Source organism: Fukomys damarensis, unplaced genomic scaffold (genome assembly GCF_012274545.1).
Source record: "Fukomys damarensis isolate Sample0158 unplaced genomic scaffold, DMR_v1.0_HiC HiC_scaffold_9, whole genome shotgun sequence".
In the NCBI taxonomy this organism is placed as follows: domain Eukaryota; kingdom Metazoa; phylum Chordata; class Mammalia; order Rodentia; family Bathyergidae; genus Fukomys; species Fukomys damarensis.
In genome coordinates, this window is record NW_022900921.1 from 34,509,375 (window position 1) to 34,533,166 (window position 23,792).

Sequence of the window (23,792 nt, forward strand, 5' to 3'; positions counted from 1 at the left end):
AAATATTGTAGGTGTTGCAGCTTACTCAGTTTTTTAACTATTCAAATTTACCATTATACTGTAAATAGATTAAAAACTATATATAAACCAATGGTCATGACTTTTCAGTCATCTATTGCATAATAAATTAGTACACATTTAGAGGCTTAAAACATACATTTATTTTTATAATTACCACTGCTCATGAGTCCTGGCATAATTAAATTGGTTCCTCTGTTTAGCATTTTAGTAGGCTGCTCTCAAGGTATCAGTTGGATTGGGTTCTCATATGGAATCCTGACTGGGAACAATTTATTTCCAGGTTATTTGAAGAGCTTATTTCTTTGTAGCTGTAGGTCTCAGGGCATCAACTTTTTGCTGACTGTTGTTCTCCCTCAGGTCTTAGGTCACCCACAGTTCTTTGCTGTATAACCTTGTCCATATCTTCTCTCAGAACATTGACTTGTTTCTTCAAAGCCAAATACATAAATAAATTTTAAAAAGGGAAAGTCTCTAGAGTGAGTTTGGTAGCAAAGCAGCTGTTTTCTAGTAACATTTTAGTGTCACTGTTGCATTCAAAATAAAACATCTTGGTTGAGCAATCATACCTGGGGTCTGAGCAACCTATATATAACAATGTAGCCTGTAACAATATATTAGTAACATTTTTTTTTTTTTTTTTGGTATGGGGATTGAACTCAGGACCTTGTGCTTGTGAGGCAGGCGGCTGAACCAGGGAGCCAAATCCCCAGCTCCTGCAACAATTTTAATTGAGCAGTAATTTAACATTATTTTAAAAGAGATAAATATTTTATACTATATCATTCAAGCTACATATAAATGGAAAGGAGAAAATGGAAAACTAAAAAAAATGTGGCCTGCAACTTCAGGATAAACCTGAAGTCTTCACATAATTCCTTTTCTCCTGTTGAAGAAGATACCTGGGACAGTTCTGACTTGTTTGGCCTCATTAGTCAGAAGCTTCTCAGGAATATAAAATTTTAAGTTTCATGCCAGTCAATTTTGCTTCTCTAAAACTTTGATTTTTGCCATCATTATGCAAATAGTCTGTTCAATAGACCAGCTTTGTTTAATGCTAAAATTAGAAACATTAATTTGAAGGATTTTATAGTAAAGCTTAATGGCATTTATAATTTTAGAGAATTTAACAGATTTTTATCATTGCCCTGCCCCCCAACACACACACTTGAAATCATTTTGAAGCTCTTTTGTGTCTCTCAAAGTGTAAGATTGTACCAGCTTATGTGGAGGTCTGCAATCCAAGTGATGGCAGTTTTCATAGCCTGCTTTGTCTTATTTTAAATGGAAAGTTATTCATTTTTACTTCAAAAGAAACAGTCTGCAAGGTAAGAAAGGTGCAGCATTCCAGTCTATAAATTGGTAAGGAAGAAGGTGTTACAGGATTATAGAGTTAATTTCCAAGGTAGGAAGCATAATGAATGTTGAATCATAGGGATGTTATTTTTAGCATCTTTCAGTGAAAATGTCAATTTTTAAATGATTTGATTTTTAAAAATATTTTCTCTTTTAAAAAAAATCTAGGGTACAGGATCCCAGTAATGAATGTGACTGTATTGTATACCTAGATTGTACCACTAAACTCAATAAAAAGAAAAAAATATCTAGGTAAGGCCAGGGATTTAGCTCAGTGGTTCTGCCGCCTGCCTTGCAAGCGCAAGGATCCAAGTTGGATCCCCAGTACAAAAAAAAAAAAAAAAAAAAAAAAAAAATCTAGGCAAACAAAAGCAGTAAAACAATAGTTAATAAATTTAATAGTTGCATTTATTTATTTTCTTACTGATGTTTATGTTTTTATTTGACAAATAATAGTATGTGCATTTTTTAAATTGTGTTTGGAAAAGCACAATACACCCTACCTGAATTTTTAAAAGAAAAGTTAGAAAGTTTTTTCTCATCTGTAATAAATGTACATTTGCTCTAAGGCATGGAGCTTAGTGATTTCTCAAGGTCTTTTCTCATGTTTCCTTGCTTTGGAAATTTCTAGTTTTTATATCTGCTGTATGTCTACTCTGTATCATACCTTCTTCCAGCAGGTTCACCCTGGCTACCTATGGACAAAACAAAAAGCTGTCCTCTGAAAAAATCTGCTTTATCACCTCCCTCACTATAGGCTTCAGCTTCCTTCTCCATGCAGGAATGTGGTTATAGTCTAGCAGAGTGGCACAGAATCTTCCAGGTGATCAGAGACCACATGCTCTACATTGCAGTCCATCCTCCTTATTACATGCTGATGTAAGTACTGTGAACTCTGGAGACTTTTAAGATATTGGCTGAATAAATTGAGTACATAATTTACCCCCCCCACACACACACTTCTTTATTTTACACAGTACCATTTGAATTCTTAAAATGACCAAAATCCTTGTAAACTTTAAGCTGTACAAGAGTAGTTTCCACACTACTTAAACCAAGTATGTTGGTTTGAGTAGTTTCCACACTACTTAAACCAAGTGTGTTGGTAATTCTATTAGGAAACAGCTGCCCTCTGCAGAGAGCCTCCTAAAGTCACTGATCCTTTTATTCATGGATCAGGAAATGAACATGAAGAGAATAAAAACCTAATAACCAGCTAGAGACCCAGATTCCTGCCACCCAGAAGGGTAGAGATCTGTTGCTATGAAGATATTTATCAAATCCATGAAGTTGACCTAGACATGCATCTGAGTATTGATGCTGCCAGTATTGATGACAGACAACATTCCTACCAAATTCTGTGGTTCTATATGTGACCGAGTCAAATGAAGTACCACAGAGAGACATCAACATACTTATATTGAGATGTATGTTCAGTGCAGATTTTGTGAGCTCATTACCCAGAAGATTTAATTTCCTGCTGGAAAGTGTCTTGATTAAAGACAGATATACAGGCAAATTCATATACAAACTGCCTACAAAGAGATTTTCTCCACTGATGTGAAATAATTCAATGACAGAGTTTTAAAAAGAAGTCTACCTTTACAGGTCACATATTATTCTAAATTATTACTAGCTGGACAAAAATCTGAAAATATTCATATAGTTAGTGCAGAACCCAGGCAGAATGCAAAGAGATATGCAGGAAGCTGTTCAATAACATTTTATTTAAACATTCCTGTGCAATCAAGACCGTGTTCTTAGAAGTAGAATTCACTTTGAGGGATAAGCTCCTTGTTCATACAATGGCAATTGATAACAAATATTAGTACCTTATGGCACAATGTCCTGTGAACCATTAATGACAGATCTCTTTTCATCAGAGTTTTGGTGCACATTTACTGCAAAATATGTTCTATCCATCCTTTACTTGTTTAGTCTGAAGTAACTAGAGTAGTAAAAAGAAAATAAGCAGATGCTTCAGTTCGGTGGACTTAAAAAGTACCTAATGTACTCTTCACATAAAAGACTCTGGAATAGCCACCTTTGCTAGATATGTCATTAACCTCCTTGTATGTTTAGGTCAGTGTTCTTGTAAAGTTCTGCTTTGGCAGGTTCAAATATGTTAATAGTTGCCTGAAGCTGATGGACCAATAGAGTCTGACTTCCGTCTGTGGGATTATTCCTTCAGGCACTCAATGAGGATTTGCCCAAATGTCCAGATTTTACAGCGTTGTGGTTCTGTTCTGGCTCCCAGAAACCACTCCTCTGTCTTCATCCTAAATTATTTTCACTGGGTTAATGCCATTTCCACAAACTTCTACTTTTGGATTTCTTTTTCATAGTTTATGCTTTCAGTTAAATTCATAATTGAGATATGTTTTCATTACTTGTATTATACCTTTAATGTAAGTAGGGAATCCAGAGTTACAAACAAGTCTGCTTAAAAAGGTGAGGCCACAACAACTCCTATTTTCTTTCAGTATAATCATATGTTTTGAGTTGTGAAAAATTTTAAATAATTACTCATTGTGTATATCCTTCAGATTTTTCTAAAGGAAGCCACCTTTACTTCATGAGATTCTCTGTATAGAGTGTCCAATAGAACACTGTGATGAGAAGAGAGGAAGAAGCGCTTCTGCCGCTCCGTGTACTTCCCTCTTGTCCTGGGTTTCTACTTTCCCATGTCCCAAAAAGGAGGATGTCATTCTGTTTGTTCAGTTATAAAATATAGTTGACTATGTTTACTGATGGGCAAAGGAACTATAAAAACACTATGTCTGTATACAGTGCATCTCTCTTGTACTTGGTGCTTCTACTCCATGGGTTGGAATTGCCAACAAACCGGCGATCCTTGGGTCAGTCAATGTTCCTGTGCGTTGGCAAAGTATCATTGTCTTATTTCATAATGTAAAGCTGGTAGGGACTGGTAATAATTCAAAATTTGAGATGAAGCTGAGGTGTGGAGAAGGTGGGCTGTATGGGGAAGCGGTATTATTCCTAGACATTAAGAATGAACTATTCCCCTTCCCCTACCCTTCTCACTGTCCCTATACCAAGGGTAGGGGAAGGGGAATAAGGGAAAGAGGAAAAAAAAGGTGAGAAAATGTAAAAATAGAATTAAAGTGTTTGTAGGTGGGAAAGGGAGGAGGAGTGAAGGGAGGGCAGGGGTATGGGGAAAAAATGAGAACCAAGACCTGTCATGTAAAGGTTCCAGAGCCTAGTAATGAATGGAACTGTACTATACCTAGAATGTACCAATAAATTCAATTAAAAAAAAACAATATTAGCGTAAAACCTGGGGGGAAAAAAAAGAATGAACTATGTGCACTAACCCAACTTTACCACATTATTAAATATAATGAAGTATCATTTTGCTTCCTGTTTGCTGTTGATTTTTCTCTACGCAGCTCCCTTAGAAATGTCGGTAGTTGAAGAATGATTGATTGGCAGGACAAGATTTGAATATTTGGAGGTTCTTGAGTTAAGTGCCATTAATGCAATCACAATTTCACTTCTGCTCCTTACAGCTCATATAAGACGATTTGTCTTATTTTTCAATTATAAAAATTTGTAGAGAACCATGGGCAAAAGTATTGAAGGCATCATTCACATTTTTCATCTCTGAAGTAGGCATTGATCAATAGAAGAAGGCTTTGAAATCAATGATTCTAACTCTGTAAAAGACCAGCTTGATACTTTTAACTTTCCACTCTAAATGAGCAAAATTCCCACTTCTCTGAAAGCAGAGAGACACTGCTGGGTCAACTTCAAAAGCTCATTGGCTGCTCAGCTGTTAAATCACACCAGTGAGAAGCTTTGCTCTCTGTTCCTGGCTTGATGGAAGTTGACTTCATAATGTCCCTCCTCTACAAGAATTGCAAGAATTTAAACTTCAACCCCTCCCACCAACTCCCTAAGACAGTAGGTATGGAATGTGTCCTTGGTAGCCAGGATTCTCTTTCAGCCTTTTACTTCATTTGTGGGGAAAAAGAACAATAGAAAACATTGCTCCTCTGTTTTCAGGCTGTATAATGCAATCCAACCAAACAGGAAATCATGGGAGAGAGGATGAGATATTAACTAACAGCTCAAGTTACCCTTGTATACTTCAGTAACAGATGTCCAAGCCATCTTAGGGCTACCTTTGTGTGTCCTTTTCTAAATGTATCTGATCATCTGCAAGTAGAGCAGATTTGCATCATATAAAAAGCATGAGATTCGCTGTAGGGAGGGGAATAAATGAATTAAAGGATTCTTCCATATGTTATTTCACCCTGAAGTATTTAACTCACCCCAGTGTGTATCAAGGCAGTAAAACCTGATCCTGTGATAGCAAGTTATTTGTGCTTCAGACAATTAACTATTCCCATTCCTGAGCGTATGTAAGTCACTGATGGTGAACCTACGGCACTCGTGCCACAGCAGGCTGTATCATTGAAAGCGCTGAAAGGTTCACCATTGCTGATGTAAGTGTTTGCTGGCTGAAATTCATCCACAGAATGTGTCATAGGCAGGACAAAAAAATTAATTTTATTAGTGACATTTAGCTTTAAAGTTCATGAAACATTTCAGTTTCCTGCAGGAGGCTCTGAAATGTCCTAGGATTCGTTTCAGAGTAATTAAATGTGTTTGCCTCTTTCTGTTTCTCCTTGAGGACTACCATTGTGGGGGAGGAGAACCAGATGGCAGGAGATTCCTCCCCCAGACCAATCAGCATGTCCTCAATTTTTTGCCCCCTTCAGCCACAGCTTGTTCCCAGCTTCCTCCCTACATGAATCATCACAGTTCCTATGCAGGCAGTGGGAGTCACAGACCACCAAGAACTTACCCTTCATGCAGAGAAAGACTCTTCAAATCTCAGATGGCAGTACAGAATCCTGGTAATTCTACTGTGAGATTTCTGCTGCAAAATATCATAAATGAATACATAGATCAGTTCTTGATTTTCATAAAGTTCTCCATTTATTGAAAAAGGAGAAGAAGGGAAGACTGGAAAATAAAATGAGCAAAGAGTATGTGTCTGTGTGTGTGTGTTGTTTTAAAACTATTATAATTAAGGAAAAATGGTTAAGTATTTTTGGGAAACTTATGATTATCATATTCAAGTAGTATACTGGATGAAGCCTTAGAGAAACTATTTGCTTAGTTATTTAGTAATTTATATATTTATCCACTGACTAATAGGCTAGCAAATGAGGTGGTGCTGAAAGTCTTATTCTTAAATATCAGGATCTACATTTAAAGATATTGCCCCAGGACTGATCAAGGGCAAAGATGCTCCCCCTGTTTATTTCTCCAGCAAAAAGGAAGAACGAGAAACATCACTGCAGACCATCTCCGAGCAGCTATGATTTATCCTTGACTGGTCAGGCACATCAGTACCTTCAACTCTTAAGAGTGACCAGCTATCAACCAATAGATAAGTAAAAAGTATAACTTTGCAGCAGTGACTAACACCTTGTTTTGTTCCAGTTAGTATGTTAGGTACTAGGGATTATTATCCACTGTAATAGGCTAGCAAATGAGGTGGTGCTGAAAGTCTTATTCTTAAATATCAGGATCTACATTTAAAGATATTGCCCCAGGACTGATCAAGGGCAAAGATGCTCCCCCTGTTTATTTCTCCAGCAAAAAGGAAGAACGAGAAACATCACTGCAGACCATCTCCGAGCAGCTATGATTTATCCTTGACTGGTCAGGCACATCAGTACCTTCAACTCTTAAGAGTGACCAGCTATCAACCAATAGATAAGTAAAAAGTATAATTTTGCAGCAGTGACTAACACCTTGTTTTGTTCCAGTTAGTATGTTAGGTACTAGGGATTCAAAACAAAAATGGGTCTCATCTCTGTGGCCTTAATACTAGGTTAAGTATCACTCAGATTGGTGGGAATAGTGTGTGTAATCCTGACTACCACAGCAATGACCCATTGGAAATGTGTGGCCCTTTACAGTTCATACACCATAACTCATTAGATTCTCTCAGTATTGTTCTTCAGTAAACTGGATGGATGCTATTTCTATTTCATGGATTAGCAAACTAAAATTCAGATGCCTAAATTACTTATCACAATCATACAGCTGAACTTAGGCTAGAACTCAGAATTATCACTCCTAGTTTAGGATTATCTTGATACTGTGACAGCTGTCAATTTTTGTCTCTTCACTCCAAATTTTCCCTTTAGTACTTGCTCCACATATTGGTTGTAATACCTTTAAGCTCTTTTTTCTGTGAGCACCATAGTGAGCTTTCTCCGAAGAGACTTTTGGAAGGAGGCACTTCTTCACCAGGTTCTGGCAGCTGCATCGTTGTCACTGCAGTAGCTGTGAGGGATCTAGTGGTAGTTTGCCCCATCCATGTGCCCAGAACATGCACCCCTTGGTCACCTTGCCTACCTGGTCTTGCCTAGGCTTATCTTCACAAAACACCAGATATTCCCAACACAGACGCTTGCTCAGAGCAGTGCCTGTAAGCCTGCTGCATTCCTTCTCACCTACTCGCCAACTGTGGCTCACTGCTTTCTGTTCACATGTCTGCCTGCAGAAAATAGACATCAGACATGCTGTACCTCTTACTCACAATGACATTTTCTGTGCACCTGTGCACATCAAGACATTGGCTGTAGTTTACCTACTTCCTACAGGATCACTTCCAGCATAGCCAGAAAGTGGACCAGCTCTAACCTGAACATAACAGAAAACTTCTTTTCTAGCCAGTGGATGGCAACAACCCCTGCCAACTAGGTGTGAACCTCAGCCTTCTGGAAGGACGTCCCTTTCTAAGCTCCTCCTTTCTCTGGCACTCTCCATCAGCCCTATTACATTCCATAAAATTCTCTCACCTCTCTTATTTACTGTTTTATCATAGCTTAATAATTAGTATGTATTGTTAAACTTTCCCTATTTAAATAGCCATGTGGTTTCTCCCTCCTGAGTAGACCTTGGTTGACTCCACACCAAATGCTGAAGTCACAAATAAGATAAAGGAAAGGAGAGTTGTAGTTAGTTCTCATAGGTGGAAATTTTGTCATATACCTTTGATGACAAGTACCTACCTGTTTTGATGCTTGACATAGAATGTCCTGAATAAGGACTGCATACAACTTATTTTAACACTCTTATTTGGATGTAGTAGTAATTCAAGATTGCCAGCACATAGGAAGGCATCAGAAATTTGTTCATGAATATTACCATTCATTTGTTCGAATAAAATTGATTAATTTCTTACTGGGTACTAAAGCATTATCCACAACAGCAAGCTGAGGAGCAGCACTTTCTCCAAATAGGAGGCCAACTAGTTACTCCTAGAGAACAAGTTAAGGGAACGTTTAAGAGGAAAAAATGAAAATAACAGAAACACTTGAATTAGGGAAATACCACGTGTTTTAACCTCTCCTGAGGCTCAGAGAAGATAAGTGACTTGTCCATTGTCATGTGACCTCTTCTTGAGAGAACCATGAGTAGAAAGCAGGTCTCCTATATTCCATTACTTTATATTGGTATTCTAAGTGATGTGGGCAGGAGTGGTGGCACACCTTCTCAGGAAGTGATAAAAATAAATACTCCAATGTAGTTATCCTTTACCTAGTAGTTCTGAAAGAGTCCATTTTGACAATCCAAAAAGTACCCTACTGGTGCTATTACTTTTTGTAAGGCTACTGACAGTCTGTCAAATATGTTGAATTTGGGGTTTAATTCCTCTCAAGATAATCAGCCATAGCATCACCACCTTTTAAGGTAAAGCTTAACTTTCCCCTCTCCTACCCTATCAGTTGGCATCACTGGTTTCTCTGCTGTGGTCTTATCCTCTTACCTAAAGTCTCTTCATCACTCCTTTGAAGCATCTGCAGTTCACTTATGCTAATAATCTTTTTGTGTTGATTTACTTGAGGATATTACTATTTCTGATCAATGTTTTTCCAGGTAACTAAAGCATGGAATCCTTTATTAAATGGGGAGACCAAACAGGCTGTTATATGTACTCTTTTGCAGATTCCCCCAAAGCATGCTTTCTAACTTGAATCCTATAAGGAATAGATGGCCATATGTGACATAATGCATTTCCCCAATTTTTCATCAACAGATGGGTCACATATGATCCCATGAGGGGTGAGTATGAGCTAAGTAAAGCCATGTTTAGAATGTCTTTGTTGGCTGTCATTGGGAATAAGCCCAAATTGGTTAATTGATTTGTTTTGTGTCTGCATCTTTGGGTTGGAAAGCAATAGGCCCATGGATCCAAGGCAATGTCCTTGCCTGTGAGTGTTCTGGGCGAGGTCAACTAAAAAAGAACCTAACATTGTAGTCTTGTTCTGGCTGGAGATGTGCCTCTGGAGTTGCAGGTGAATGGGAAATAAAATTTCCCTCACTGAGAATCCACTATAGTGAAGATGGCTTTGTGTGCCTGACTCAATGAAATCAGTGAGGGACAGAATTTGGAAACGATTACTTAGGCTGTACATTTCTTAGCCTGGGCTTTCTTACAGAGCCAGTACCGAGACATTTTCTGGCCTGCAGTTTTCCATAAAGCCATTGTTTCTCTCCATTTCTCTTCTGACTCTTCAAATTCTTGCCTACATACTGTTCTAGAAACCTAAGTCTTCCTCTATATGCTTTTTTCATAGTGTGTTTCTTATATATTTTCTATAACATCTAGCATAAAAACATCACTTTAAACAAAACATTTTCACATTATAGAATTCAAATTGGTGTATATATACACATTTCAGAGCTACCCCCTAATGTCATAATATTCATCTTTCCTGATGCAATACAAATATATTTCTATAAATCGGTGTAAATTTTCAGTATTTTAATACTAAACAATTTTGGCACAAGGTTCTTTTTTTTTGTTAATACAAATATATGCTAACTAAATAATGTTTACATTCCTTGTAAGTCGTTAGTACTTGTAATCAACACATCTTCATTTCTTTTTTTCATACTTATTCATTCATTGAACAGACTCTGTACTAGGCTCTAGAAATACAGCAGCTTTTCATGAAACATCATTGTCAGCCAAAGACCCTGTCATCTTCTTTAAACAGCTTCTATAAGATTCTATAACACAGACATTCTGAAAGTCGTCTTCCAGATGAGAGATGTCATTGAGTTTGAGAGGAAGGCAGACCCAGAGCCCTGGTCCAGTAGATGGCTACAACTTAAACCTCCAAGTGGTGATATACCTGGTACAATATACCATCCTGGCTGATAAATCCATCTGTCTGAAAACTAACTATAAAAAAGTAGGATTTATTTTTTATTTGCAGTCAACTTTGTTGAAGTTTAATTTATTTATAATTAAATGTGTAATTTTTTTCATAGTAGATCTTAATTTTATTAGTTGGAATTTTTTTTTTAGTTATTGGTACATTTTAGGTATACAGTACAGTTACATTCATTATTGGGATCTTGTACTTTTACATGACAGGTCTTGGTTCTCATTTACTGCCCTTGTCCCTGCCCTCTCTTCATCCCCTCCTCCCCTCCCCAATTACAAAAATGAAAAAATGTAATTTTAATTGTATGACTTAATTAGCTTTGCCAAATCTGTACATGATTCATGTAAGCATCACTACAGTTGCGAGAATATTTCTGATATCCCAAAAGTTATTTTGCATTTGGTCATCTTCATCCTGGCCCTAGGAAAGCACTGATGTATTTTTTGTCATTATGGAAAATGAGGAGCATGCGATGTATACACTCTTGTGTCTGCCTTCTTCTGTTTAGGATATTTTTTTGAGATTTATGCACAGTGTTACATACATCCAAAACTTGCTTTTTTCTATTCCTGAACAATGTTTCACTGTATAATTATGCTATAAAATGTCTATCTGGTTATCTATTAATGCATTTTTGGATTGTTTCCAATTTGGGACTATTCTAGCTGTAGCTGCTATGAAAATTAATGTATTTTGGGGATACATGTTTCCATTTCCTTTGTGAAAGTGCCTAGACATAGAACTAAGGAGTTGTATGGAAAGTGTTCAAATTATATAAGAAACTGCCAAACTTTTCTGAAATTGTACCATGTTACATTCCTACCACCTTTCTATGAAGGGTCTTAGGGATCCATATTCTCACTAACACTTGGTATTTTAAGTTCTACTACTTTTGCTTTTCTAGTAGATATAGAAAGTTTTAGTATCCAGATACATGATGGTTATTGATGTTGAATTATTTTGCATGTGTTTATTGGCTATCTGTGTATCTTCTTTTGCAAATTATATTTTCAAATATTTTTTTCATTTAAAAATGTATTGTCTTCTTATTGTTGATCAGTAAGAATTCTTTATATTGTCTGGAAACAACTATATAAATCACTTTCCCATTAGTGGGACAAAATATCCAATACTCAAAACTCTTAAAGGAGGAGAGGTTTATTTTGAATTACAGTTTCAGTGGATTCAGTCCATGTTCAGCTGGGTTCAAGGTAGAAATGGCAGAGCAGAAGAACATAGCAAAAGAAAGCTATTCACCATGGTAGCTAGGAAATAGAAGAGAGGAGCCAGGTACAAGAATACACCCTTTAGAGTCTCTCCCCCAGTGACCATCCTCTTCCAACCAGGCCCAAAATATGAGACTTTTAGAGGATATTTTAAATCTAAATCATAACAACTTTATTGTTAGATATATTTATTACAAATATTTTCTGAGTCAGCACTTTGTCTTCAAATGGTAAAAATATTTTATTATATTAGTCTGTTTATAAAATCTTTCTTTATAGTTTCTTACATTCTGTGTGCTATCTGAAATATATTTAAATATCTTCTGCAAAGTCTCAAATGTTTCTTCTATATGTTTAGTTTTTGTTTTAATAAATAATTATTTAAGAAAAATCTTTTCCCAATGGAATTATCTTGATACCTTTGTCAAAATCATTTGACTATAGATTAAATGTGTCTATTTATGGACACCATTTATTCATATATTTTCTCCAAATTTATACTATTTGATATTTGTAACTGTAATAAGTCATGAAATAACCTTTATTAAAATCTTCAAGAATACTTAGTATATTCTAGGTCATTTGGATTTCCAATAAGGTTTAGAATGTGATTATCACTTGTTACAAAGATGTGGGATTTCTACTAAGACTGCATTTAATATGTATATTAGTCAGCTTTCTTCTGGCTGAAACAAAATACCCAGAACCCACAATTTAAAGGAGGAGAGATTTAATTTGCTCATGGTTTCAGTCTGTGATCACTGGCTCCAAGGTAGACACATAATGGTACAAGGCTGTGGCAGAGCAGAGCTGCTTGGCTTATGGCAGCCTAGAAACAGAGCAGGAGAATAGTGCCAGAGTTGAAGGGCCAGGGACTAGACATAGACTCCAAGGCCCTGCCTTCATTATCCACTGAGACACATCTAGAAATGTACTCCACCAGTCCCCAGAAGAGATCCCAAATCAAGTTGAAACTCCACTCTATCTACCATATATATAGATCAATTTGGGAAGAATTCATATAGTAGTAATCAGGAACTTCCATTTATTTGAGTCTTTAATTTATCTCAGCAGTGTTTTATAGACAATGTATAGATCTTCCACTTGACTTGTTAACTTTATCCTTTAGTGTTTATTACTTTACTGCACCATTAAATGACATTTCTATGCTTCATTTTTTAAATGTTCACTGCTGATATATAAAAATACAACTGATTTTTACTTTAATAATTAATTATCTTATGACTTTTGTATGTACACTCCTTAGTTCTGGCAGTTTCTTGAGGATTCCTTTAGATTTTCTCATGTTATATGAGAAAAATTATGTTTTACATCTCATGTTGTAAGAGAAAAATTATTTTTACATCTTTGTCATGTTGTATGAGAAAAATTGTTTTATATTTGCTTCTTTTCTCACCTTATTACATATGACCTCCAAGATAATATTAAATAGAAATGATAAAAAAATACCTTGCCTTGTTCCCTGTCTTAGGGGAAAATGTAGACCTTTCTCTAGTAAGTAAAATATAAGCTCTAAACTTTTAGTATGTGCCATTGATGAAATAGAAAATGTTCTTGGGTTGCTGAGAATTTTTCTCATGAATGAATATTAAAGTTTGACAATTACTTTTTCTGAATTTCAGTGGATAATATTTTTTTTTACTTCTCCTAACTTTGTTAATATTGTGGGTTACATTGACTGATTTTTGAAAGTTAAGCCAAACCTGAATTCCTGTGATAAGCCCAGTTTTGTAACTGTGCAAGTACTAGATCAGTTCACAGACACTGCTGTTCTCAGTTTTGTTCTCAAATAAAAGCATTTTGACAAAATTCTGCTTCTGTTCACAAACTCCACATCTGTTGATGAATACAACCATGGCATCTTCCCCACACAAACATGAATGCAGTCATCTTCCTGCAAATCATGAAACAAATTAAGTTCGTGAACTGAGGGACAACTGTGTTATGTAAAATGAGGTTTTTTTTTAAACTTGAAGGAACCTAATATAAAGCAATATGATACTTTAATTTACCAATTACACGTGTGATATCTTTTGTGTAAACTTTTTATTCTCGAATCAACTTTGATGATTTCTTTCAAAGAATTATCAATTTTCCCTAAGCTGTCAAATTTATTATTACAATACTGTTCGTAATAATCCATTGGTACCTTTTAAAATTTAAGTTTATTATACATTTGGAATTTATGCAGTTTAAAAACAGGTTGAGCCTAGTGCCCCAGTGGAGCACAGCAGAAACTCATGAACCTCTGGTAGGCCCACCCCTTCAACCCAGCACACCAGAGGAATTCAGCCATGTGGGAACCAACACAGCAGTATTCATGCCCACACATGAACAAGAGAACACGAGAAAAAGGGCCTCTCTGAGGCTTCAAGATGAAAATTGAAGACCACTGGAAAAGTAAAGAAAATCTGAGATAAAGGGACACCACACCACCATAGCTGGTAAATCGGAGAGACTATTACCTCACATCAGAACCTGATCTAACTTCAGGGGAAAGACAGCTAAAACCTGCAGTAGAATCTTGAAGAGTTCAACCCAGCAGGAGGTAAGAAATCCCAACTTAGGCTATGCAGACAGAAATCAGCCTGAACCTCAGGGGACAGCTGCTGGCTCAAAGAGACTAATTTACTTAGACCTGCACACTCCTGCCCACACTGTCTATTGTGTCAATAGAGGCATACCTTGAAGGAGGCCCTCTATTTCTATTTGTATTTTTTATTTTCAAAGTAATATATTTCTCTTATCTTTAATCATTTAAAAATTTTTTCTTTTTATTATCTCAATTTTTTCCCTTTTTTAATCTTTTTCTTATCTTCTTTTCTTTCTCTCTCTCTCACTCTGTCTCTCCCACCTTGATCTCCATTACTCTCCCTTTTTGTTCCTGTTCCTATCCTAATTTAAATTTGTTTTCTTTCTTTTCCTTTTCTTCTCTTTTTCCTTCTCTGAATTGCCATTGTTTTAAAGAAAATGATTACAGTCTATAGGCTCCCTATTGCTGAGTTTGATCGGCTCTTGTGTATATTTTGTTCTGTCTTCTCCTCTTGTGATCTTCTGGTGTCCTCTGACCTCACTTTTAACCTTTCTCTATCCTATCACTCCCTCCCTCCCCAATGCCTTCTAAATCACCATCCTGAAGGGCAAAGTTGCTATATGGAAGAGTTTATTCACTATAAACATATTTGGGGCTGCTCCTCCATTTTTATTTAATTCACACAGTTAAAGATGATTTAAACTTGATTAATAACTACCAAAAATTGTCATTTTCTAAACTGTGCTTGTGCTATTGTGTTGCTGATTGTATCACTTGGCCTAAGGTATTGTGATTGATCTAATTAGTTACTCTCCCTGGTGTAATGAAAATTAGATTGCCTCAGAGACATTAGAGACTCAAAACCTAAAAACCAGCTATATCTGGAAAACTGAGGTATTAACTCAGGAATTAAACCAAGAACAGAACCAATGACAAAAAGAGAAATAAGAAGGAATTTAAACAAGACACAAACACAGACTTCCTGCTCACCAAAGGTAAAATCTGGAAGAAATGAGGTGGAAAACTGACAGTCAACCATCTGGACACCCTGAATTGATAGCATAGGTAGAAGCAAACAAAAAAACAAACAAAAAAATTAGGCTCTAGAAAAGTTCAAAACAGAAATAATTTCTCAGAAAATCACAGAGATGGTGAGGAGAATGAAAGACATGATTAGAGACTGTAGAATAGAAATAAAAAAACAGATGAGCTCAGGAACATGATGGAAACCATGAATGTCCAACATAGGAAAGAAATGAAATCCATGAAACAGATTCAAACAGATATCCAGGAAATTAAAAACTCTACAGAAAGCATTCACAGCAGTAAAAACAGTAAAAAACCAAAAGAAATCAATCCAACAACTGTTAGATGATGCAAAGAATAATATAAGACTAATAGGAATCTATGAAGTAGCACGAGAAAGTTCAAATGACATGAAAAAACTGTTCACAGAATTAATTACAAAAAATTCCCAAATGTGGAAAAAATTGACATACAGATAAGTGAGGCATATAGGACTCCAATTAGCCATGATGAAAAAAAAAACAAACTACACCTAGACATATAATAATCAAGATCCCAGAAACCCAACAGAAGAACAAAATACTACAAGCGTTTAGAGAAAAGAAACAAATCACATGCAAAGGAAAGGCCTTGAGAATCACAGCAGACTTTTCAACACAAACCATCAAGTCAAGGAGAGCCTGGAGTATTTCAAGTCCTAAAAGAAAACAACCTCCCACCTAGACTGATGTATCCTGCAAAACTCTCTTCAAAAATTGATGAGGAAATAAAATACTTCCACAACAAAAAACACCTGAGAAATTTCATGAACACCAAAGTGGCACTCCAAACACTTCTAAACAATATCCTGGAAAAAGAAAATGAAGACCACAACTCCATAAGTGTCAACAGGGTAAATATACCAGGCAAGGCAAGAATTAAAGGGAGAGAGGGAAAAATAAAAGCTACAACAGACAAATAACATGACAATAAAAAGTCAATACATAACAGTTAGTACCATCAATGTTAATATCTTCAACTCACCAATCAAAAGAAAAAGGCTGGCAGAATGGAATAAAAAGCAAAATACAACAATATGCTGTATACAAGAAACCCACTTAATCCACAAAGAAATTCATAGACTGAGAGTAAAAGGATGGAAAACAGTTCTCCATGCAACAGGAGACCAAACAAAAGTGGGGGTAGCTCTCTTATTTGCACACAGAGTAGATTTCAAACCAAAACTGATTAAGAGAGACAAAGAAAGCCACTACATACTTGTAAAGGGAATGATAGAAGAGGAAGAAATAACAATCATAAATATATATATATATGCATCAAATACCAGCACACCCGACTATATACAACAAATATTAATGGATATGAAAAATCAAATACTAATACAATCATACTGGGGGACCTCAATACTCAATTGACACAAATAGACAGATCATCTAAACAAAATCAACTGAACCAAGTTTTAGAACAAATGGATTTAGTAGATATCTTCAGAGTGTTCCACAACCCATAAAACAAAATATACATTCTTTTCAGCTGCACATGGGTCATTCTCCAAAATAGACCACATTCTAGCTCATAGAACATGCTTAACTAAATGCAAATGTAGTGAAGTTATCACCTATATGTTATCAGACCATAGTGCAATTAAACTGGATATCAATAGCATAAGAAACCTCAAGAACTTCACAAACACATGGAAATTAAATAACATCCTGCTGAACAACTATTGGGTCAGAGAGGAAATTAAAGAAGAAATTAGATAGTTTCTACAGTTAAATGATAATGCCAATACAACATATAGGAATCTATGGGACACTATGAAAGCACTTCTATGAGGGAAATACATAAGGATAAATACCCATACTATGAAAACAGCAAGCTCAAATAAACACCCTAATGCTTAACCTTAAGCTTCTAGAAAAAGAAGAGTAAGACAACCCAAAAGTTCATACAAGGGAGAAAATTATAAAGCTCAGAGCAGAAATTAATGCAATGGAGACTAAGAGAATGATACAAAAAAAAATCAATGAATCAAAGAGTTGGTTTTTCAAAAGAATAAATAAAATCAATAAACCCTTAGCCAACTTTATAAAAAAAAAAAAAAAGGACAAAAAAGGCTCAAGTTCATCCTATTAGGAATGAAAAAGGTGAAGTCACAACAGATCCACCAGAAATCCATAGGATCAACACCTACTTAAAAAACCTGTACTCTAATAAAATGGAAAATATAGAAGAAATGGACAGATTCCTAGATATATAAGAACTTCCAAAGTTGAACAAAGAAGAAATAAAAAGTCTAATCACCCCAATACATTCAGTGAAATTGAAAATGTGATTAAAAACATTACCAACAAAGAAAGGCCCAGGGTCCTGATCGCTTCACTGCTCAATTCTACAAGAAATTTAGAGAAGAACTATTGCCACTACTCTTTAAACTCTTCAATAAATTTGAAAAGATAACAATACTTCCAAATTCAGTCCTAGAAACAAGTTTTTGATTCCAAAACCAGAGAAAGACCCAACAAAAAAAGAGAACTACAGGCCAATCTCTCTAATGAACATAGATGCTAAAATCCTCAATAAAATACTAGCAGAGTACAGAGTATCATAAAAAAGATCATATACCCTGACCAAGTCAGATTTATTGCAGGGATACAACGATGGTTCAACATATGTAAATCAATAAATGTAATACACTATATCAACAGAGTCAAGGTCAAAAGCCATATGATCAATTCAATAGATGCAGAAAAAGCATTCAACAAAATTCAACATATATTCATGATAAAAACCCTACAGAAAATTTGAGTAGATGGCCTTAATCTCAACCTGATAAAGGCTATATATGAAAAATCAACAGCCAATATAATTCTTAATGGTCAAAACTGAAAATCTTCAGGCTAAAATCAGGAACAAGGCAAGGATGTCCACTATCACCACTCCTGCTCAATTTAGTTCTGGAAACATTAGCCACAGCAATCAGACAAGAGAAAGAAATAAAAGCAATAAAGATAGGAAAGGAAGAAGTTAAACTGTCACTGTTTGCTGATGATATGATATTCTACATAGACCCAAAAACCTGCACCAAAATGCTTCTAGACTTAATGGACAGATTCAGTACAGTAGCTGGATACAAAGTCAACACTCAAAAATCAATAGCTTTCTTATACACAAATAACAGACTCACTGAGAGAGAAATTAGGGTAACAATTCCTTTCACAATATCATCCAAAAAAATGAAATATCTAGATTCAATCTAACCAAGGAAACAAAAGACCTCTACATTGAGAACTATAACACTCTGAACAAGGAGATAGAAGAGGATATATGAAGATGGAAAGACATCCCTTGCTCCTAGGTAGGAAGAATCAACATAGTGAAAATGGCCATACTACCAAAACTGCTATACAGATTCAATGCAATCCCAATTGAAATCCCAACAGCATATTTCACAGAACTTGAGAAAACAGTCCAAAAATTCATTTGGAACCAGAAGAGACCTAGAATAGCAAAACCCATCCCAGGCAACAGAGACATGGCAAGGGGTATCACAATTCCCAATGTGAAACTATACTACAAAGCCACTGTGATAAAAACAGCATGGTACTGGCAAAGAAACAGAACTGAGGATCAGTGGAATAGATTAGAAGATGCAGAAACTACTCCTGACATACTCAGCTATCTCATATTTTACAAAGGAGCCAACCATCATCCTCACTGGAGGAAAGATAGCCTATTTAATAAATGGTGTTAGAAAAACTGGCTTTCAACTTGCCAAAGATTCAAACTAGATCCCTATCTTTCACCATGCACTAAACTAAAATCCAAGTGAATTAACAATCTAAATATTAAAACAGAAACACCAAACTTACTGGAAAGTTAATTAGGTAGAACTCTCAAAGACATTGGCATAGGAGAAGACTTAATGAACAATTCCTTAGCAGCACGAGAACTTGCACAAAGAATCAACAACTGGGATTAAAAAGTTTTTGCATTGCAAGAGAAACCACCAACAGAGCTAAAAGACAACCTACAATGTGGGAAAAAATTTTACCAGTTACTCCTCTGACAAAGGACTACTATCTAGAATATATGAAGAACTCAAAAAAATCAGATCCAGCCCAAATACAAAGACCCAATTCAAAAATGGGCATCTGAAATGAACAGACATTTCTCAGATGAACAAGTAAAGGCTGAAAATAAATATATGAAAAAATGTTCAACATCACTGGTCATTAGAGAAATGCAGATGAAAACAACACTGAAGCCAGCATGGTGGCACATGCCTGTAATCCCAGCATTTGGTAGGCTGAGAGGGGGATCTCTGTGAGTTCAAGATCAGCCTGGGCTACATAGTGAGTTTCAGTCAGTCTCTACTTCCTAGTGAGACCCTGTCTAAAAAAAAAAAAAAGAAATATTCCACCTTACCCCAGAAAGAATGGCTGCTATCAAGACATCAACCAATAACAAATGCTGGCAGGGCTGTGGCGAGAAAGGAACCCTTCTCCATTGTTGGGGGGAATGCAGACTGTTGCAGTCACTGTGAAAATCAATATGGAGATACCTCAAAGAACTAGGTTTAGAGGTTCCATTTGACCCAGCTACCCCTCTGCTAGGTATCTTTCGAAAAGAATAAAAAAATCATACCACAGTGATATAATTGCACCCATATTTATAGCAGCACAGTTTGTACTAGCTGAACCTTGGAAACAGTCCAGTTGCCCATCAGTTGGAGACTGGATTAAGCCGATGTGGTTTTTCTATAAAATGGAATACTACTCAGCCATAAAGCATGAGAAACTAGAGTCATTCATAGGGAAATGTATGTATATTGAGGCCATACTCTTAAGTGAAATAAATAAGACACGTGTAAATACTGAATAGTTTCTCTAGTGTGAAAAACTAAAAGTGTAGGTAAAGTCCAAACTGTATAACTGACAAAGTGACATAGGAAGAAATGGGCTAAAGGTGTAGGGGAAGTGGGAAGTGTAGGGGAAAGTAAATAAGGGAAAATAAAAAATACGAGAAAAGGAAAAAATGGAAACAAAGTTTTTGTAAATAGGGGAAGGGGGAGATGGTGAAGGGAGGGCAGGGATAAGGGGAACAAATAAGAACCAAGATCTGTCATGTAAAGGTACAAGATCCCAATGATAAATATAACTGTACTGTATACTTAGAAAGTACCAATAAACTCAATGAATCAAAAAAGGATGAGAAACGAGAAACATTTATAGCTAAATGGATGCACATTGAGGCTATACTCAAGTGAAATAAAAAGGACACACAAGTAAATACCAAATAGTTTCTCTGGTGTGAAAAACTAAAAGTGTAAATAAGGATCAAATGGTATAATTGAGAGTGTGAAAGAGGAAGAAACTGGCTAAAGGGGAAGTGTGAAGGGGAGGGAAAAGGAAATATCAGAAAAGAAAAAAATGTGAAAAATGGAAAGAAAGTCTTTGTTTAGGGAAAGGTGAAGGAGCTGAAGGGAGGACAGGGGTATGGGGAAAAAACAAGAACCAAGATATATCATGTAAAGGTACAAGATCCTAATGATAAATGTAACTGTATTGTTTGCTTTAAATATACCAATAAACTTGGGGGGGAGAAACCAAGTTGACGAATGGTAACATGTATGTTATATAGCTTTTTTTTTTTTTTTTAGGTCCTCTTCCCCTCTTCCCTCCCCATCCACCCTACTTCTCTGGTTCACCTGTCCTGTTTTTCATACTTGTTGATATAACTTGCCTTACCTCAAGTTATAGCACATAGTGTTTACATTAACTAGAGTTATTAGTAACTGCAGTGTGATGAGTTATGCTCTTTTGTGAAGGTACTTAGCAGGGAGATAGCTGGTTTGTATGGAATTTCTGATTTCAGTTGTTTGAGAAATCTCCATAATGGCTGTACTAGTTCACATTCCCACCAACAAAGAAGGAGGGTTCCTTTTATCTTCAATAGATGTTAGATTTTTTCACAAGCCCTTTATGCATCTATTGATATGATCATATTTTTTCCCTCCTTGCTCCTGTTTATTTGATGTGGTACAGTTATCAATATATATATATATATATATATATTGAACCATCCTTGCATCTCTGGGATGTTCCCTATGGGATCATGATGTATGATCTTTTAGATAATGTGCTGAATTCTTTTTGCTAATATCTTGTCGAGAATTTTTGCAGCTATGTTCTTAAAGAGATTGGATTATAGTTGGGTTTTTTTTGTTTGTTTGTTTTTGTTTTGAGACAGGGTCTCACTATGTGGTTGAGACTGACCTGGAACTCACTATGTAGCCCAGGTTGATCTTGAACTCACAGCAATCCTCCTGCCTCAGCATCCCAAGTGCTGGGATTACAGGCATGCACCACCACGCCCAGCTTATAGTTCTTTTTTTGTAGTTGGATCTTTATCTGGTTTTGGAATCATGGTGATACTGGTTTCCATAAATGAATTTGGGAGCATTCCATTTCCTTCAGTTTCTTTGAAGAGCTTGAAGAGTACTGGTGATGTGACATATTTAAAAGTTCTGTAGAGTTCTTCTGTGATTCTATCAGGTCCTAGGATTTTTTTATTTGGCAGATTCTTCACTATTGAGGCTGTTTCCTTGTTTGGTGTTGTGTTGTTAATCATATTTATGTCTTCTTGGGTTAGTTTTGGTAGTTTGTATATATCTGTATATTTCTTCAAACTTTGCTCATTTGTTGAACTATAATTTTTTGAATTAGTTACTAAATATTTTCTGGATTTAAACAGTGTCTGTTGTATCTCACCTTTGTCATCTCTTTTTTTTTTTGAGACAGGGTCTCACTAGTCACCTTTGTCATTTCTAATTGCATTGATGTGAATCTTTCAATGCAATCATTAATTGCTTTAATGAGAATCTCTCTCTTGGTGAGTCTTGCTAACGCTTGTCTATTTTATTTATACTTTCAAAGAACCAACTCTTCAATTTGTTGATTTTTTTCAATCATTTTAGTCTAAACTTCATTAATTTCTGCTCTCATATTTATAATTTCTTTCCTTAATTTCCATTTGGGGCTGGTTTGTTGTTTTTCAACTATCTTATTCTCATTAGGTTGTTTGGGTTTGTTCTGTTTTACCTAATGTAAGCATTGATTGTGTCAAATTTTCCTCTTAAACCTGCTTTCATAGTGTCCCAGAGGTTTCACTAAGCTTACAGACATTGTTATTAACTTTCAGACATTTTTTAAAATTAGTTTTATTAGTACATTTAATATATACAATGTAATGACATTCGTCATTGGAAATCTGCACCTTTACATAATCCATCTTGGTTCTTATTTTTTCCCATTCTTTTGTCCTCCCTTTAACCCCTCCATCCCTCCCTATCTATAAAAGCTTCATTCTCATTTCAGAATTTTAAAAATTTATTCTTTGATTTGTTTTGTGACTCACTGGCTGTTTCAGAGTGTGTTGTTAATTTTTCATGAGCTTTTTCGCCTTTTTCAAAATTTCTTCCATCATTGATTTCTATTTTTATTACACAGTGGTCAGATAGTATACTATGCATGGGGATATCTCAATTTTTTAATATTACTTAAGCAGGCTTTGATATATTTTGGAAAGGGTATGTGTTGCTGAAAAGAACTACCCCTCTGTGGTAGAGGGATGGGATACTTTGTATATATCTAAGTCCATATGTTCAAGGGTATGGTTCAGCTCTGAAATTTCTTTTTGGTTTTTTGTTTAATTGATCTGTTTGTGAAAGTGGGGTGTTAGTATCACCTACTATGAATGTGTCAATGTTTATTTGATCTGTTAATTTCAGCAGCTTTTGTGTCATCAAGGTAGGTGCTCCAGTATTCAGTGCATATATATTTATCAATGTTATCTCTTCTTGTTGGATTTTTCCCTTAACTCCTATCTAATGACCATCTTTGTCTCATCAAACATGTTTTAACTTGCAGTTTACCATGTTTAATATTAGAATTACACTCTTTTTTGTTTTTGGGGTTCTGGTATATGAAATGTTGTTTTCCTTCCTTTAATTTTTCATTTCTGAATGGTATTTTGAATTACATGAGTTTCTTGAATGCAACAGATTGTTGGATTACAGTTTTTGACTGTCTTATTGGAGAGTTGAGGTTGTCAACATTGAGACACATTACTGAGATGTGTTGGTTATTTACTATCATTGCCTTCTTTGTCTGTTGGTATATTACTTGTTTTTCTTTTCCCAATGTTCTCTGATGCTGTATATCCATTGAGTTCACTAGTATCCTCTATTTTTAGATGTGTCAAATTCATTATTTTTTCCTGTTGACAATCTTCTTTAATATTTTCTCCAGAACTGGTTAGCATTCAATGTCTTCTGAGCTGAACTTTTTCATGGAAATATCATATTTCTCCATCTGTTTTGAAATA